The sequence below is a fragment of the Bison bison genome, unplaced genomic scaffold, assembly GCF_000754665.1.
Source record: "Bison bison bison isolate TAMUID 2011002044 unplaced genomic scaffold, Bison_UMD1.0 scf7180017864164, whole genome shotgun sequence".
NCBI classification, from domain to species: Eukaryota; Metazoa; Chordata; class Mammalia; order Artiodactyla; family Bovidae; genus Bison; species Bison bison.
Window position 1 is genome coordinate 2734903 of NW_011494736.1, and position 15108 is coordinate 2750010.

The 15108-nt window shown below is 35.5% G+C and overlaps 1 protein-coding gene across 4 annotated transcripts in view; it reads left to right on the forward strand.

The window, feature by feature from the left end:
- The window catches only part of NAALADL2 (N-acetylated alpha-linked acidic dipeptidase-like 2), a 1240647-nt gene that overhangs the window by 922119 nt on the left and 303420 nt on the right, over nt 1-15108 (forward strand). The window lies entirely within an intron of this gene.

The following is a 15108-nucleotide window of genomic DNA, read 5'->3' on the forward strand; positions in this document are numbered from 1 at the left end:
TTTTTTTTTTTTAATATCTTGTAAATTCTGAGTAATAATCTCTAAGAAAAGTTGTCCTGATGCAATTGAAGCCAATGGCAATGGACAGCAGAGCTAAGGGCACAGGCCCAGGTTAGCAGTCACCTTGGCATTTATTAACATGATCATAACAGAGCAGCATAAGTGTAGGTAGTGATAAAAGCTCATTTCCTGCTTCCTCCTTAACACACATTCACCAAAAAGCCCCCAAATTTTGATTAGGGCAAAACATTCTGAAGCTGCACTTGGGAAGAAAAATAAAAAATGAAGAAAACAAATAAAAATCTTTTGTCAAGTCATGAAGAAGGGGGAAAAAATACCAAAGCAACTGGTAATAGGAATTGATTTCTACTCAAGTCTCTATTACTTAAAACTTATATAATTCTTGGCAATTGCTTACTTCTTTGTATATCAATATATTCATCAGATAGTTCTAATTCCCTAATTACCTCAAAAAGGTATGAGAATATATGAAGAGCATATGGGTCAAAATCTTGTATAAAGTATAAAGCCCTTAAAGAATAAGATAATATACTTTTAAAAATTAGCTCTTTAAAAAAAGAGCTAAAGAAAAAGAAAAGGATATACTTCTTTCTTTAAAAAAAAAAAAAGAAAAGGATATACTTTCAATTTCAGTAGAAACTGTACTCCAGGTAGAAGGCTGTCAATTTCTTTATGAAATTATTTCATTCAGTTAGTCCATTTGAAATTTGCATCATTTCACTGAATGCCAAGCATATAATCAAAAAAGAAAAAAAATGTAGACTCTGGACTCTGGGAAGTAAAGTTTATTATTTTTGATCAACATTTTGTTCCTCTAAACTTTAAGAAATATCTTGTAAACTTTTTTTCATATTAAAAAAATCTGCTTTCATAGTAGTAGTAATTTATTTTAATTCTTAAATCTCTTATCCCACACTTCCCATCTATGCACATGTTCCTGTTTTTTTCCTTCAGACAGGAGCCAAGGTTGAATACTTTTATTTTTTTAATTGAAATATAGCGATTTTAAGACATTGTGTTAGTTTTAGCTGTGCAGTAAAGTGATTCAGATACATATACAAACACACACATATATACATATATAAATTCTTTTTTAAATTCTTTTTCATATTAAATATAGTTCCCTATACTATACAGTAGGTTCTTGTTGGTTATCTGTTTTATATATAGTGGTATGCATCTGTTAATCCCAGACTCCTAACTTTGCCCTCTCCTCCTTTTCCCCTTTGTAAACCATAAATGGATTTTCCGCGTCTGTGATATCTTATGATATTTGTCTTTCTCCAGGGTTTTTTACATAGTATGATAATCTCTTGGTCCATCCATGCTGCAAATTATTTCATTTTTATGGCTGAGTAATATTCTCAGACCTACTAATTCATAAGTGTGGGGATGGGGCCCACCAATCCATGTTGTAGCAATCTCTCCAGGTGATCTCTTGCATGCTAAAATTTGAGAGGCACTAGGGCTGCCGTCTATGGGGTCGCACAGAGTCGGACACGACTGAAGTGACTTGGCAGCAGCAGCAGATTACATTTAAGGGACAAAGAAGATGTATAGTACAGAATAACCTAAAAATTTGATGTGAACAACTGGATGAATATTGGAACCATATTTGGAGATATGGAACACTGGGGAAAGAACTAATTTGAGAGGAAATTTACAGGTTTTTTTCTTTGATATATTAGTATTAAAATTTTAATTATATAGTGAGATACACTGCACATAATATTTAGCATATCAATTATTTTAGATGTATAGTTCAGTAGTGTTAAGTATATTCATATTGTTGTGCAACCAGTTTCCACAGCTTTTTACCCTACAAAACTGAAATTCTGTACCCATTAAACAACACTCCAATTTCCCCCTCCCCCTAGTCCCTGGCAACCACTGTCCTATTTTTTGTCTCTATGAATTTGACTACCCTAGATCCTTCATTGTATTAATCTGGCTGTTCAGCTATAAACAAAATACTGTATACTGAGTGGTTGAAACAACACATATTTACTTCTCACTGTTCTGGAAACTGAAATGTCCAAGGTCAAGGTGCTGGTTCCTGGTGAGATCGCTCTTTCTATCTTGCAGCTAGCTACCTTCTTGCTGTGTCTTCCTATGGTGGAGAAAGTTCTGGTGTCTCTCTTCTCTTAAGGTCACCAAGTCTATTAGGGCCCCACCCTTATGACCTCATGTAACCTTTTGTCATTCCACACTGGCCCTATCTCTAAATACAGTCATATTTGGGGTTAGGGTTTCAACATGTGTTTGGGGGGACAATCTGGTCCATAGTGCTCATGTAAGTGGAATCATAAAATATTTGTCCATTTGTGACTAGCTTATTTCATTTAGCATAATGTAGACTTTAATCTTTGATCAGTTAAGTTTGAAGTACCTATTTGACATCCAAGTGGGATGTCAAGGTTACAGATGGCAGGAGGGCATGCTAAATAGTCATTTGTGTGCTTTTTGTGTCTCTCTACTAAATGTCAACTCCGATACATTGTCTCCTATCAAGTCTCCATTTCTAAGTGCTTTTAGTTCCAGATGTGGGGAAAAGGGAGTTTTCAAGGTGAATTCTGAAAGCTGACTTCTTTGGAATCACAGCATTGGGATTACAAAATTGAGAATTAAGTATTGTATTTTTAAAGTATTTTTTCTTTCACAGACTTATCTTGATCCAATTTATATTTTAATATAAAGTATAACAAGTTTATGTAGGCTATAACCATAAGAAAAATTTCTGTCATTATATATTGTTAAGAATTATTCTTTAAGAAAATAATAGTTTTGTTAAGGGAAAATTTAAGAAAATTTAAAATGCTTAATGAAAAATACATGATACTAAATGAAAAAATGTGTAATAGTATTCTATCATTTCTCAGATATAGATAATCATGTTTTACATAGCCTTACCTCAAGTAAAAAAGCCTTTCATTGTTTGAAATATCAAAAGGGGATATACTTTATAATATTTAATATTTGTAAAACATTTCCCATGGAAAAATTAAGCAATAAAAATCTTACTACATTGATGAACTAACTCATAAAATTCAAATAAATTAACTTGAATGGGGAAAAGAAAACAAATAGTATGGAAAAAGCCTTCTTTAAAACCAAAGTCCACCAAAGTTCATTAGGAAAAAGTGAATTAAATATTCGTGAAAAGACTTAACTTTCTAAATATGAGCAATCCACATCTTAGAAGGCAGGAGAAATTACAGTTTTAAATAGATTTGATAGGGGAGGCATTGCCAAAAATATAGGATATGTGCGCATTTGTCTGTTACTTTAGTAGTGATGATAATTCATAATGGTAATAGTTATGTACTAAGTACTTTTGATGGACTAGGTGCTGAGTGATTTGCATGCATTATTTAATGTACTTCTGTCAACCACTTCACATAATACACATATTCCTTTCTTACATTTGGGAAATTCAAAGCATCAGGAAGTTAAGTAACTGCTCTAAAGTCATACTGCTGAAAAGTCATATTTTAAAATACAGTGTTTTTTAAAGGAGAATGCAAAATTGCCTGTCTACATACAATGTAGTTATGGGTCATGCTTTGATCATTCTTTAATATGTATCTCAAGTACCTACTCAACACAATGTACTTTGTGATATTAGCACATACTTATTGATTTCCTGCAGGAGCTAATAGGATATATCATTTACTTGAAAGCAAATTGTGCCCATCAAGGGATTAAGAGACAGAATGTGCTGCAATGTAAGTGTGACTTATGGCATTACCTGAAGTCAACCTCAAACTTCTTGCAGCATATTTGGCATTCTGAGTCCAATAATTTTCAGGTCCAACCCTAGGCTAAGCCAGATGGTTTTTGTGTAACTCTTTTCTTCTCCCTTATGGTTCTATCCGATTGGAAAAGGTTGATATGACAGGATTGACTTCATTTGTACTCATTTTACTGTGCTGATCAATATGGGATCAACAGAAGGATGGACTAAACAAATTCTATGCCTTCAAGAAAACATGTAGAAGGGGCAGAAAAAAATACAAAGAAGAATTAAATTAAAACAGTGATATAAGTATAAGACTTCCTGGTACATGCGGACCAAAACAATGGGTCTATGTATGATGCAAAGAAAATTCACATATAGGGATGGGCCTGGGGGTGACCGTCATGGCGGGTGTCTGGGTGCCCTATGCTCAGTGCTCCCCAGACACACAGTGGCTACTCTCTGATGGACTTATTCTAGCAAAAGCATCCCTAGGCTAGCAGATATTTTGGCCCAGGGCTTTAAGATTATGCCATGATGTTGCCATCCTCAGTGTTAGACATAGTACTGCTGATGGTGTTATTTCCTTTTCCTGATTTCTCACACTCAGCACTTCACTTGCTTGAAATGGTAATATGTGATGGTTTGCCACCCACATCCTTTTGCCCTCCTGCTTGCCAAGTCTGCACTTTTCATCTTTTTCTCCCTGTGTCCTCCTAAAATTAAATGAATTACCGCTAAAAAAACCAGAAAGCACCCACCTGACTTACAGCTGCCCCATAACCCTCGTCATAGAGAGGATTGCAAACTTTCTCCTGCTGTCTACTGAATGATGCTAAATATATGCTGAGTATTTCCAACTGTTTTCTTGCTTTTGGCTGTACTTTTTTTGAAATGTCAGATTTTTTTTTTAATAAAGTTGCTAAATTGTTTCGTCTGTGGATAATTTTGTTTAAATATTTCATTAAACATATTTGCAGCCTGAGACAGTTAATGTTGAATTGAAAACTGGTTAGGTTTTTCAGTTATTTTTTTTAATGCCTGGCAGCTGGAATATATCACTAAAATGCTGACGTTGGATTATTTAAAACAGCATTGCCTGTAAGGCTAGGAGAAGCTATTTAAGACAAACCTCAAGAAGGCTGGTGAAATAATAGCTGAAGTTATGTTATGTCAGCCAATTCCTCAGCATAGAACAGAACTGTGAAGCCAGAATTGTTATCCTTCACTGTGACATAAAATCTATATTTTGATCCTTTTGATCATTAATAGTCCTATAGGAATTGAACCCAGGAGGAGTGTGCTTTCATCCCGTGTGTTGGCCAAAGGTCAATTTGGATGGTTCTGCTTTACCTTTTCAGTATGCGCACAGTTTCGTTTAGATATAATCAGAGTACCGTTTTTGAAAGAGCTCTGAGGTTGTCATTCTATATATAGTTTGTATTTCGTGAAGAAATAGGCTTAGCTATTGTAGTGGCCATCTGCAAACATATTACAGAAATTCCAAAGTGACTAAGGGATCTATGGAGTCTTTTAATCTGATACTTTAAGTCGCTATTTCTCTTAAACTGAAAAGTGATTTTTATTTAGTTGATTAGTCAACAGGCCACCAGCGTTTTATGTACAGATTCTGTACTCCTTCCTTATTGCCCTAGTTAAGCTTGAGGGAAAAGACACTGGACAAGAGATGGGAGTAGGTGGGGGAGGGAGGTAACATAAAAACTAAGTTAGAAATCCCTGAATGTTGTTCCATTTGCTATCCTTACATCTTTAGAGGATAGCAAAGCTTTTAGTCTGCAATATGGGATAATAATATTTATTTTACCCATTTCACAGGGTTTCACTATAATATGTCTGTTTGTAAATGACAAATCCTTCTGTAAATGTCTCCTTGTAATAAGTGAGAGAATCCGTCTTTAACATATTTTGATCATTGTTTGATATGTGTCTAGAAAATATAAACACACGCAAACCACGTAAGCAGGAATTGTCCTTAAGAAAATCATAATTATTAAATGAATGCAGTTTTTTCTGTTTTTCCTGCTGTCTTTTGTCTCTCTTTTCTCTCCCAGTATCCTCCTGGTTATTTAGAATGCCTACTTTGGTGACCCCCTACCCCATCAAGGGCCTCATGTTGTTGTATCTATTCCCAAATCCTCTATATTTGAACCTTTTCTTCCCTATTAAACTGAAATGGCAGTTACTGTCATTTGTCTCCTCCCCAATGCTTCATACATTTTTGATAATCCTAAATTGACCTTATATTAAATGGTTGCCAGCAATACAACTCTAAATATCCCATCTTGCTAGGCATGGACATTCTATAAAATGTTAACATTTCTGAAACTGTGAGCTGCCTGTTAGAAGTTTCTTTCTTTCCTATACTATTCAAGAAAATCTGTTTTAAAATTGGTATTTCTTACAATCATAGGAATCTTAGAATTGGGAACATAGAACGTAAGTTCAGAGGGGATTTGGAACATGTAATTTGGGCAGGGGGGCAGATGATTCAATCACAGATTGAAAATTCAGAAGTTATAAACAGGTAGACAATGAAAAGTCTTTCTCCTAAGCCTGTTTCTCCCACCAGTACCTCTCCCCAGAGGCAAATATTATTTGCATACGTAGTTGTCCCTAAGTATCTGCAGGGATGGGTTCCATGACAGCCTCCCCATCCTTATCCCAAACCAAAATCTGAGGATGCTTGAATCCCTTATATGAAATGGCAAGGTACATCCACAGGTACAGAGGGTCAGCTGATATAGAGCATATACATACATTTCTTTAAAATTTTACTTTCAAAAATAAAACTCAAATGACAATGACATATAATCTTTTTTAATCTTTTATATTAGGAATGTAAAATTTATCTTAGAGATTGTTTTCTCCATTTGCAAAAGTACCTTCATTTCCTCAAGGCAGCATGTTTTTCCTTTGAATAAATCTAATATCATTTATTTGGGCTTCCCTGGTGACTCAGAGGTTAAAGCATCTGCCTGCAACACGGGAGACCTGGGTTCGATCCCTGGGTCAGGAAGATCCCCTGGAGAAGGAAATGGCAACCCACTTCATTACCCTTGCCTGGAAAATTCCATGGATAGAGGAGCCTTGTAGGCTACAGTCCGTGGGATAGCAAAGAGTCAGACATGACTGAGCGACTTCACTCTTCACTCACTTTTATTGTTTAGATTCTTATATTTAAAAAATGGGTTCATCTGTAATATATTGTGGTATAAGATAGCGTAAAGTAGGTACTATTTTATTAGTTGAGTTTTTTTTTAATTTATTTATTTGGCCACCTTGGGTAATCTTAGTTGTGACCCTCATGATCTTTCATCACAGTGCGCAGACTCTCTAGTCATGTTGTGGGCTCAGTAGTTGTGACATGTGTGCTCCAGAGGGTGCAGGCTTCAGTAGTTGAAGCAAGCCAGCTCTCTAGTCATGGTCCGCCAGTTTATTTACTACAGGGATGTGGGATCTTAATTCCCCCAGGGGTCGAATGCACATCCCCTGCATTCCAGGGCAGACTCTCAACCACTGGACCATGAGTGAAGTCTCCTATTGGCTGAGATCTTTATTTAAACCCAACAAAGTGGCTGAAGTATTGATATCTTATACTTTTAAAATAACATACTTGTTTTTATTGCATCAAAAAGCCTTAAATGGAGAGAAATAAAAGAGAAATAGGTCTTCTGCCTTATGTGTCTCTTGGTCAGGGAGATGAAGTTGGTCAGGGAAGTGGAAGGAGAAAAGAAATAGAGTTTGGCATGGATGAGGATACAAGTTAGAAGTGACACTAAAAACAAGGACAAATGTCTTTATTCTTTTCCATTTGCACTGTTACAGAGTGATTTTTAAAGGATTCATTAGCTCATAAATATATTTTAAATACAGTTTGAATTATTTCAAATGTAAAGTTATATTTTTCTACATTCAATAACAAGATTGTGGTTTAAGAATCTAACAGAATATGGTTTAAAAATCTCACAGAATTAGAGTGTGTTTTTCAGTTTGCCAATTCTACTTGAGTATACTAGAGGAATAGTAATAATTCACCTTTTAAGGCTGAAAATACTTTGTTAACACCATGGGAGTAGGTTTTAAAACCTTTGCAGAAACTTTGAGATATGGAAGGTTTTCAAAGTTCCATTTTATGAGTTTAAAATTGCCATTTTAAACTAAAAAGCTATTTTCCCCTACTCAATTTAACATATTTAAAAGGCATGCCAATGTATCTATTGATTTTTTAAAAATAGGTTTGCCATCTTGAAAGTATATTTTATGTATAAAGAACTCAATATCAGATGCTGATGTTAAGAATAACTTAAGTTTCTAGTTTAAAATACTAAAGAAAGTTAGTAAACATAACTTCTTGTTTCCTCTCAAAGATTATTAGAGGAGTTCCGTAATTCATTATTAAGAATTACTTCCTAAATAGCAACTTAACATAATGGCATAAAAATACCAGCTAAATAAATAAAGAACACATGATACACACAATAGCTAAGCATTGAAGAGTAGCCACAGATACAGTTTGTTATAATTATATCCAGTAATTGAATATGACTTAAAACAAAAATCCTAGAATCCTAGGAAGAACAAATTGAAGGTTAATATATTAATGTTAATACATTAATGTTTGTATTAATACATTAATATAAATGTGATAGAGAGGATAAAGCATTACATTTGGAGTGAGAAGACCTGGAATCAAATCCTGGCTCTGTTGATTTGTTGTTGTTAGTCACTAAGTCATGTCTGACTCTTGCAGCCCCATGGACTGCAACACACCTGTCTTCCCTGTCCTTTACTATCTCCCAGAGTTTGCGCAGTCATGTCCATTGAGTCAGTGATGCCATCCAACCATCTCATCCTCTGTTGATCCCTTTTCCCCCTACCTTCAATCTTTCCCAATAACAGGGTCTTTTCCATTGAGTCAGCTCTCCATATCCGGTGACCAAAGTATTGGAGCTTCAGCTTCAGCATCAGTGCTTCCAATGGACACTCAAGACTGATCTCCTTTAGGATGGATTGGTTGAATCTCCTTGCAGTTCAAGGGACTCTCAAGAGTCTTCTCTAGCACCACAGTTCGAAAGCATCAATTCTTCAGTGTTCTCCCTTCTTTATGGCCCAACTCTCAACTCTCACATCTGTACGTAACTACTGGAAAAACCATAGCTTTGATTCTATGGACCTTTGTCAGCAAAACGATGTCTTTGCTTTTTAATATGCTGTCTAGGTTTATCATAGCTTTCCTTCCAAGGAGCAAGTGTCTTTTAATTTCATGGCTGCAGTCACCATCCACAATGATTTTGGAGCCTAAGATCTGTTGATTTGGAAGCCTCAGTTTTCTAATATGTAAGATTAAACTGTTTAGCAAGGATATATCTCCCCTATGGAACATTTTGAGAGGCTGGCAAGTCCTATATAGACTCATTCTCAGAAATAATATTATAAAATGCTTAGATTTAAATACACAGGATGACAAAATAAACCAATTGTATCAAAGTGCAGTTAACTAAATGTGAAAGTACACATTTTAGTATTATAAAAACATTTAAAAATTAAGACACATTCAATATCAAAATTCATCAAAGTGTCTCATAACTTTCTTCTTTGAAGATTAGTAGTGAGCTGAAGAACTGAAATGTGAAATGAAAATGCCTGATTTCGTTTAGTTCACAAAGTCACAGATAATGCTAATACTATTGGTTTTATGGTATCGTCACATTTGAATGAAATATTAAATTTCAGTTAGAATTAAGTGAATATAAAAATGCTTTTTTTTTGGTCCATTAGTTTCATTGATCTAAATTCTTTCTGTGGAGCTCAGGATAATCACCTTGGGGCTTTAGGATTTTTAGATTCTTTCCAATTTCAAAATGTAGTCCTCTCTCTATGATTTCTCACCTGTTTATGTGTTCACATTGCCTGGGATCATGTTTATAAAATCTGAAGTTAAAAAATAACAAAATTGTGTGAAACCACTTTCAGTTGATTAAACAACAACAAAATGTTCTTCTCAGTATGATTAAAGTTTAATTTTTCACTGGTTCTGATTGAAATTTCTTATACAAATAGGTGACCAACCATCTAAGAGTGTCTATATAAATCAGAGTTCTCCAGGGTCCCAAGATCTGCATTTGGCCAGTTGGAGACCCAAGAGAACTGCTGGTGTAAGTTCTGGCCCAAATACCAGGGACTTGTATTATTATTCTACTTGGGACTTGAGACCCAAGAAGAACTGATGTTTCAGCTGAATACAGAAAAAGAAAAGACCCATGTCCCACTTCAAGGCAGTCAGGGAGGAGTTCTCGATTACTGGTGGGAAGGTCTGCTTTTTGTTCTATTTAGACCTTAAATTAATTGAATTAGGCCCATCCACATTAGGGAGGGTGATCTGCTTTAATCAATCTACCAATTCAAATGAAAATTTTATCTAAAATCACCCTTAAAGGCATTCCCAGAACAGTGTTGAGCAAATATCTGGACTCCTCATGTCCTAGACAAGTTAACATATAAAATTAACCATCCTAGTGCCTATTAAAAAATCATTTTTAAAATATCACAGACATCATTATCACAATTTAAACATTTTTATATTGTGTGAAAATCAGAATGATAAGTTGCTTATGCCCAATGAAGATTACAAAATAATGCTGAATGAATATAAAGTGACTTAATTTTATTATAATATGTAGAATGCAGTACTTTAATTTTGAATGTAATTCTTTTTTTTGCTGTTTGAGTAAGTAGTCATCTTAGATTTCTTAAGTATGTAGGGTGAGTATGTAAGCAAGAGAAAGCAGAAATAAAATGTTTGAATTATTAAACATGTTTTCAAATACTATAGACACCTGTCAAAGTGTCTTGGTATTGCTAGTCAACTAATGCAAATGTTGACTTAATGTCTTTATAGGTCACTTATATAATAATTTACTAAGAAGTTATTCCTTTCACCTTAAAAGTATACTTGCAAAGAGCATACTGATTTAGGATTGCGGTTATGATTTCATTTCAGGTTTTCAACAGACTAGTGATAGTAAATTAAATGTGATATAATCATGGCTTTTGTCTGAACTTGCTTATTTTATAAACTGGAATAAACATGTCTGGTATCAAACATTAAGTGTGAAACATTTTTAACTCCTTGAATGAAATACTTAATTTGTATTTATTCAGCCTTGTAAATAAATTAAAAAAAATATTGATCTGTACAAATGTGTTACCAATCTTCTCTCACTTGTGGTGGCTAACTTCTAGAAAAGTGAAAAAAATAAATTTTATACTTCCCTCTCAGATAATAGTGCTTTTAGAGTTTGAGTAGATCAGCATCTGTTGCCTGATATGGATCCATTACAATCCACTTCACTGCTGTGAGGGAAAACAATTTATATTAAATTAGAATACAGATTTAGGATCACTTCAGGTCTCTGAGTTTGGCCTAGAATTTAAATTAGTGAATAATAAGAAGATTTAGAGGATAGGTTTTGTGTGCCAGGAATGTTTTCCTCTTAAGGGAAATCCCTAGATGATTCAATCTGAAAATTGGGTTCTTTTTAACCCTATTTTACTCTGAAGCTAGTTAGGAACAAAAGAACAAAATAAACTTAGACTTGAGGATCCTATAGTTCTGCCTTTCATCCCTGGTTAAATCATAAGAGAGTGGGTGGTAGGAAATAAGGTGCTAGGGGAGACAGAGGGAGAGACAGAGAAGCACTGGCCAGATAAGCTCTCCACACGATTTTACAGGGAAACTCAGTAGGTAAAGGATAGGCCCCAGGAGGGCTCCTTAGGGAACTCTGTGTCACCCCTGACCTTCCAATCTTGGGTTGATTTTCTTGAATCTTTTACTCTTCATTTGGGCTTCACTTTGACAGGAGACTCAATAGTCCAGTGCCTTCAGCTATAGGGCCCAGCTACACCTTGGGCCGTGCAAGCCTATTATTCTGCACCCTGTTCTCCCAACCTAAATAGTCCATATTAGAACCAGAGATGTGGTTTAAGAGATCTTAACTGTCAAAACATAATTTAAAAACAATTCTGATAATATTCACCCCGTTGACATCTTAGAGTTGGTTTACAGAAGAGTTTATGTGTGACAGAGGTGGCAATACAAACATTTAGGGAAAAGATACAGACTTTTCAATAGATGAGTGAAGTAAAGCAAGCCAGAGTAGGGGAAAGGATGCAGAAGTGTTTTAAGAAATGTGATCCTGAAGGCTGGATATTACTTGTTTTATTTGCCTGAAAAACACAAAACATGAAAGCAATGATGTAGCTAGAAGAGATCACAGACATAGACTGCAATGAAAATATTAAAGCTATGCGATGGGATTAGCCATGGAAAAAACAGAAAGACTACAGAATCTGTTCTGGTTTTGGGATGAATGCTTGGGTTCAGTAAAAGACTGAGGCAAAACAAGAATTGTGCTTCGAGTAACTGTTAGATAAAACAAAGGATGTAAGCATTGGTTGGAATTGATCATTTCTCCCATTTGGGGAACTTGCATATATGGGAAATTATTACTTTTTGTGAGAGGGAAACTGTAACAATGATAACTGAGTAAAAGTGATATCAACATTTAAAACCACTATTATTTTTAAAACGTTCATTAAAAACAATTTTTACAGACAGTTCATGGAATTGAAAGATGTCAATTTTTATCCATGCCTGTTTAGAAAAAATTCTGTCTAAGGAGCATGGATAACGTTTAGAGTGAATGTAAGAATTATGTATACAAAATGAAACAAAGACCAAACCTATATTTTCACTGATGATGAATAGGGTACATGTGCTATCTCAAAGAGATGTAGATGTTGCTGCAGAAAGGGAAAGTAGATCACTTAAAAAATAAATTTTAATTTTATTAGCTAGAGTCTGGAAAGAGACTAGATTCCATCAAAGCCTATTAATAGCATAAAAAGGTGCAACAACCTAGATTTCACAAATTCAAACACCTCCAGTCACCACTCAGGACATTTGAATGAGCGAAGCAGCCAAACTCTAAGACACTAGTCATGGGACGCTGCTGAGTGTCTTGACCGCTCAGTGCAATGAAATTCAATTAGAAAAAAGTCTATTCTGGTGCAACAATTACCTTAATAGTTACCTGGATCTCTCAGAAATACTTGGGATTTCTTACATAATATTAAGTGGTCTCTTTGCTTTTCATGTTCCAGTACTTAAGGGTAGCTCTTCTTTAGATATTCCTTAAAGTCTCCCAGTTGGTATTAAAACTCTAGGAGTCTTGGCCCCAGGAGCATATGAAGGAGTGAAAGAGGGTTAATTATCTTTTCAGAAAACTAAGCTTTTAAAGGAAAGACTCGGTGTGTGTGTGTGCTGGGGAGATCACCATAAAAGCATTAGGTCTCTCATTACACTGTATACTAGAACACTCGTTACTTTTTATCCCCAAATATTTAGTTACCTAGTGCTTAGTGGTTAGCTGTTTTGCTCAGTCGTGTCCAACTCTGTGTAGCCGCCAGGCTCCTGTGGTTCCTCAGGAACCATGGGATTTTTGAGGCAATACTGGAGTGGGTCATCGTTTCCTCCTGCAGAGGGATCTTCCCAACCCAGGGATGGAACCTGCCTCTCTCAGTTCTCATGCATTGGCAGGTGGATTCTTCACCCCTAGCACCACCTGGTGCTATCTAATTACCCAAGATATTTGTAAATGAAGTCAATCTGAAGCCTTGACTAGTTTATAAATCCTTACACCAATTTTCCATTTTAATTGATCTAAAGTTTGTTGCAAATATTTTTGATATCTATTTACTTTTCATTGATTGGTTTATAATATTGGTATGATTTCTGTCATATATCAACATGAATTAACCATAGGTGTACATATGTCGCCTCCCTGTATTAGTACCTCAAAAAAATAGATAAGTATTGAAACATTATTATATGTTTGAAGGATCTAGCACTGTAGCTGAAAAAGGTTGGAATAACGCAGTTTCTGAATATTAAAATACATGTTTCTAAATCTTTTGATAGGTAATATTTAAAAGTGTTTCCAAAATTATATCATGCCAAAGAAACATAGGAAGGGATTGAGGAGTCTATGTGCTGATTCAATGGCAAATTTGCACCAAATACATACTTTTTGCCTCATATTATATGTGATATTCTCACACTGTCGTCTCACTCCCCTCATGATTCCTGGTGAAGAGACTGGTATTCTTCCACATTTCATATTTGAGACAACAGCATCACATAAATATTCTAGATTTTTGGAAATTTTTTGAAGAAGACATTTTAAATCTTAATAGTTACAGGAACCCTTATTTAACTGGATTTTGATTTTTTTGTTTTATTTTTGTAAAGTTACTGTCATTTATTTTACATGCTAGACAACTCTTAGTTTAAGAAATAATAGTCCATCATTTTTTATTTCCCTAGAGGTTGCACTCAGCTTTGTGGTTCTCTTTGGTTTTGGTAATTGGCATATACTCGTAAGACATGTTGAGATAATTTTTGAATAAGAAATGGAGGAACTTTATTTTCTGTGGTTTTCCAAAAAAGCATTTTAAGAATAGAATTATATCCTACCTGATGCTTTTGAACTGTGGTGTTGGAGAAGACTCTTGAGAGTCCCTTGTACTACAAGGAGATCCAACCAGTCCATTCTGAAGGAGATCAGTCCTGGGTGCTCATTGAAGGGACTGATTTTGAAGCTGAAACTCCAATACTTTGGCCACCTGATGCGAAGAGCTGACTCATTGGAAAAGACCCTGATGCTGGGAGAGATTGAGGGCAGGAGGAGAGGGGACGACAGAGGATGAGATGGCTGGATGGCATCACCGACACAATGGACATGGGTTTGGGTGAACTCCGGGAGTTGGTGATGGACAGGGAAGCCTGGCGTGCTGTGGTTCATGGGGTCGCAAAGAGTCGGACACAACTGAGCAACTGAACTAAATTGAACTGAGACCATCCTTTAAATTTTCCGAAAACTTTTTTAAAAAGACAAAATTAAACCTTTGAGGGATTCTACATTCTCTTTTAATGAGTCATTAAAGTTTATAATAAATCTATTCCCAGGTGAAAATGAAAGTTAATCAGTGGTATCCAATTCTTTGCCATCCCATGGACAGTAGCCTACCAGGCTCCTCTGTCCATGGAATTCTCTAGGCAAGAATATCAGAGTGGGTAGCCATTCCCTTCTCCAGGAGATTTTCCCAATCCAGGGATCAAACCCAGCTATCCCACATTGCTGGCAGATTCTTTACTGTCTGAGCTACCAGGGAAGCCCGAGAGTACTGGCGTGGTTTCTCTATCCCTTCTTCAGGATATCTTCCTGACCCAGGAATGGAACTGGGGTCTTCTGCATTGCAGGCAAATACTT